Here is a 5,453-nt window from a genome sequence, read left to right as displayed (position 1 = left end):
GGTCAACAACGCTTGGGCCCACAGGGGCTTGGCCTCCTGACCGGGTCTGCACGGTCTGCATCCGAATCCTCCTTATTTATTGTTTGTTTAAGGGATGCTGCCTGTCTTAGGCGATCAGTGCGAATTCCTGTCTTACCAGTCATTGAAGCTCATTGCAGCATGGCAATGGCTCTGTCTTAAGTTGCCGTGTGGTCTTTGATTTTTATGAGAAGATATTTTAAGTACTTTTTGCTTTCAGTAAGCAAGGTTGTACCATCTGCATATCACAGATTGTAAAACCTGATGCCATGTTTTTGCTTCATATAATCCAGCTTCTTGAACTATTTGCTTAGCATACAGACTGAATAAGTATGGTGAGAGAATACAACTATGCACACACCTTTCCTAATTTTAAACCATTCAGTGTTCCCTTGTACTGTTCAAACGATTGCTTCTTGGTCTATTTACAGGTGCCTCATGTGCACAATTACGTCTTCCAGAATACTCATTCTCCACAATGTTGTCCATAGTTTATCATGAGTTACACAATCAAAAGCCTTTGCTTTTGATTGTGTCAATAAAGTTTGATTGTGTCAAAATAGTCAATAAAGCACAGGTCTTCTGGTCTTCTCTGCTTTTAGCCAAGATAGATCTGACGTTAGCAATGATATCCCTGGTTCCACCTCATCATCTGAATCCGGCTTGAACCTCTGGCAGTTCTTTGTCAATGTACTGTTGCAGCCGATTTTGAATTATCTTTAGCAAAAATTTACTTGCTTGCAATATTCATGATATAGTCTGATGATTTCCTCATTCTGTTTGGTCACTGCTCTTTGGAATAGACAAAAATAGGTATCTCTTCCAATCAATTGGCCAGGTAGCTGTCTTCCAAATTTCTTGGCATAGATGACTGAGTACCTCCAGTGCCACATCAGTTTGTTGAAAGATGTCAATTTGTATTCCATCAATTCCAAGAGTCTTGTTCTTTGACAATGCTTTCAGTGCACCTTGGATGTCTTCCTTAAGTATTGCTGGATCTTGATCATATGCTACCAGTTGAAATGGTTGAAAATCAACCATTTCTTTTTGATGCTTTCTGCATCAGTCAATATTTTACCCATAGAAACCTTCAGTATTTCAAGTTGAGGATTGAAAAAAATTTTCCCCCACTTCTTTCAGCTCCTCTCTTTTGGTTTTCTAGCTACAGATTTTTGCACATTTCATTAAAACATTTGACTTTGTCTTCTTGAGCTGCCCTTTGAAATTTTCTATTCAGCTCCTTTGCCTCTTCAATTCTTCCATTTACTTTAACATCTCTATGCTGGAGAGCAAGTTTCAGAGTCTCTTCTGACATCCATTTTGGTCTTTCTCTTCTTTCTTGTCTTCTTAATGACCTTTTGCTTTCTTCCTTTATGATGTTCTTGATGGCATCTCACAACTCCTTGGATCTTCAGTCATTAGTGTCTAATCCACCAAATCTGTTCTTAAAATGATCTCTAAATTCAAGTGGGATATGTTCAAGGTCTTATTTTGACTCTCGTGAACTTGTTTTATTATTTTTTTTTACTTCAGCCTGAAATTACCTATGAATAATTGGTGGTCTGTTCTACAGTCTTTCCATGGCCCTGTTTTGACTGTTTACATGGAGTTCTTTGACCATCTCTTCCCACAGATATAGTCAGTTTGATTTCTGTGTATTCCACCTGGTGAGGTACATATGTATAGTCATCGTTTATGTTGTTTAAAAAAGACATCTGCAATGAACAAGTCATTGGTCTTGCAAGATTATGTCATGTGATCTCCAGCATCATTTCTACCACCAAGGCCATATTTTCCAACTACTGATCCTTCCTCTTTGCTTCCAATGTTTGCATTCCAGTCACCGGTAATTATCACTACATCTTGATTGAATGTTTGATCAATTTCAGACTGAAGAAGCTGATAGAATTTTTCAATTTCATCATCACTGGCTTTAGTGGTTAGTGCATAAATTTTAATAATAGTTCAGTTAACTGGTTTTTATATTAGCTGGTCTTTTTTGTATGCTTATGGATATTATCCAATCACAACATTGTACTTCAAAAAAGATCTTGAAATGTTTTTTTTGATGATGAATGTGATGCTATTCCTCTTCAATTTGTCATTACTAGCATGGTAAGCCATGTGGTTTTCAGATTCAAAATGACAAATACCAGTCCATTTCTGCTCACTAATGCTTAGAATATTGATGTTTATGCATTTCATTTTTGACAACTTCCAATGTTTCTAGATTCATATTTCATACATTCCATGTTCCAATTATTAATGGATATTTACAGCTGATTCTTCTCATTTTGAGTTGTGCCCCATCAGCAAATGAAGATCCCAAAAGTTTTACTCCACTTGCATCATCATGGTCTACTCTACTTTTAGGAGAGCTCTTCCCTGGGCGTATTTTGAGTAGCTTCCAATCTGAGCATCTCGTTTCCCAACACTATCTGACAATATTCTTGTGTTCTTCATCATATTTCAACATTCAATATTCTGGTGCTGACAGTGTTTTACTGCTATTCATAAGGTTTTCAGTAACTAAATATTCAGAAGTAGTCCATTTCTCCATCTTCCTAGTTTGTCTTCATCTAGAAGTTCATCTGAAACTTGTCCATCATGGATGACCCTGCTTAAATTTTAAAAGCCCATAGCATAACTTCCAGAACCACAACAACTCAAAAGCTACCACTGTAAAGCAACCTGACAAAAGAGTGTTGGGTGATTACGAGTTGAGCTGCTAACTTTAGGTCAGAAGGTCTAAACTATCAGCCATTCTGTGGGAGAAATATGAGACTTTCTGCTCCAATAAAGATTTACAGCCTCTGAAACCCTATGCCAGGTCACTGTGAGTCAGATCTGACTCCACAGCACATAATCACCACCACCAAAATCTCAGTGCTCATAGCTGTAGGTATGGGAAGTACAAAGCTTTCCAGTGTGCTACTGAGAGGCATGTAAAGTGGAGGACATTAAACACTTTTTTCTACCCATTGACTCTTGGACCAATGTATTAAATCTGCTATGAACATAGTATCCTGAAGGATGATATCCCTATCCTTGCAAGGCACAACCTCAAAGTTGATAATTCAACTGTGCCTTCAAGAAGTCATGCCATCTCTCTATTAGACTGTCTGCTTCTAAACAATAAGGCATTCTGTATAGCTAGCAGATCCCATAATCTTGTGCCCATTCATATTGATCCGTTGCTATAAATTGGTTTTAGCAAATTTGTTTTATACGATGTTAAAAAGGATCCTATGCATGTGGATCACTTCACAAACCCTCAGATATTGGGTTCACTTTTCACCTGGAGGGAAGAAAAGTCAAACTCATACCTATATACGGTTCTTCCATGGTGGGTGCTGTCTGGGGATGTTAATATGCAATAAATATTAAGGTCTTCACACTTCATGGTCATTCCTATATGTCCATCCACATATATCTACTGAAGAATTTTGTCCTGGATATGCCAATGTTTTTCTCTCAAACCTTAGATCTGCTGATTGAACCATTTGCCTCTGTCATGGGTTTATGTTCATTTTGACCTCTTGCCACTTCTCTTTCCATGTAACATAAATGAGAAGATTCACTGTCAAAAGCTATGCTCAAGAAGACTCCCCAGTCACAACCCTCCATCTTCAAGTTTACCCTTGAATGTGCTGTGATACAGCACATCCATTTTCAGTTTCTATTCATATCATTAAAATACTTGATGATGAAAATCAGAGACCATAACCTTCAGTATGGGTTGCACCTCAATGCAAAACAAACAAACAAATAAATGAAAAAAAAAAAAAAATCCTCACCACTGGTCCAGTAAATAACATCAATATAAATAATGTAAAGACTAAAGTTGCCAAAGATTTCATTTTGCTTGGATCAACCATCAATACTCATGGAAACAGAAGTCAAGAAATCAAATGACATAGTGCATTAAGCAAATCTGCTGTACAAGATCTCTTTAAAGTGTTCAAGAGCAAAGATGTCAGTTTGAGGTAGAGCTGATCCAAGCCATGGTATTTTCAATAACCTCATATGCTTGTGAAATCTGGACAATGAATAATTAAGACCATAAAAGAATTGATGTACTTGAGTTATGGTGTTGGAGGAGAATATTAAAAGTACCATGCACTGCCTAAAGAACAACAACAAAAAAAATGTGTGTTAGAAGTACAGCCAGAATGCTCCTTAGAAGCCAGGATAGCCAGACTTCATCTCTCATACTTCAGACATATCCCTGGATATGGACACCATGCCTGTAAAATGGAGGTTCAGTGAAAACGGGACTATCCCCAAGAGATGGCTTGGCACAGTGACAGCAACAAGGGGTTCAAGCACAGGAAAATTGTGAGGTTGGCACAGGACCAGGCCATGCTTCTTATGTTGTGCTTATTGTCACTATGAGTTGGTACTGACTCAATGACACCTGACAACAGCAACAACCCATCCTGACCAAGTCAACCATGAACTAAAGTTTTTTCTATCTTGGTCGTTAGGTAATAAAGGATTCTCACATGGCTGTAGGCATGAGCTGAGGGTTCTTCAACTTCTTTAGCTGAAACAATTCCCAGAGAGGGCTTATTAAAAAATAAAATGAGTGTATTTCTTCAGTAAACACCACAGGTATACACCATTAGATATGTTTTGTAATGACAAAAATCCCAAGCACTGACAACTCCAAATGCTGGCAAGGAGGTGGAGTAACAAGAATTCACATTCATTGCTGGTAGGAATGCAGAATGGTCTTTTGGAAGACAGTCTGACAGTTTCTTACAAATTGAAACATAAGTTTACCATATGATCCAGCAATCACACTGCTAGGTATTTATCCAAATGAATTGAAAAAGAATATTCACAAAAACACCTGCACAATGATGTTTACAACTGTTTTACTCTTAATGATCAAAAATTGGAAGTAACAAAGTTGTCTTTCAATATGTGAATGGATAAATAAACTTTAGTGTATCCAAACAATAGAGTATTAGTCAGTGATATGAAGAAATGAGCTATCAAGACATGGAGGAAACTTACACACAGATTCCTAAGTGAAAGAAGCCACCCTTAAAAAGTTACATACTGTACAATTCCACTATCTGGCATTCTGGAAAATGCAAAATATATAAACAATAAAAAGACCAGTGTTTGCCAGCATATGTTGTTGTTGTTAAGAGCCATTGAGTTGGTACGACTCATAGCGACATTATGCACAGCAGAGCAAAACACTGCCTGATCCTGCGCCAACCTCACTATTGTTCACACACTTGAGTCCATTGACATTGCCACTTTGCCAGTTCATCTTGCTGGGAGTCTTTCTTTTTTTCTCTGACCCTCCACCTTACCAAACATGACATACTGCTCCAGTGACTGGTCCCTTCTGACAATATGTCTGAAGTATGAGAAACGAAATTTGGCTATCCTGGCCTCCAATGAGCACTCTGGCTTCA

At 37.9% G+C, this 5,453-nt stretch overlaps 1 pseudogene; it reads left to right on the top strand.

The window, feature by feature from the left end:
* The window catches only part of LOC102835300, a 139,939-nt pseudogene that overhangs the window by 52,720 nt on the left and 81,766 nt on the right, over positions 1–5,453 (top strand).

This window comes from Chrysochloris asiatica, unplaced genomic scaffold (genome assembly GCF_000296735.1).
Source record: "Chrysochloris asiatica unplaced genomic scaffold, ChrAsi1.0 scaffold00316, whole genome shotgun sequence".
Classification (NCBI taxonomy): domain Eukaryota; kingdom Metazoa; phylum Chordata; class Mammalia; order Afrosoricida; family Chrysochloridae; genus Chrysochloris; species Chrysochloris asiatica.
This window is presented reverse-complemented; position numbering and strand designations above follow the sequence as displayed.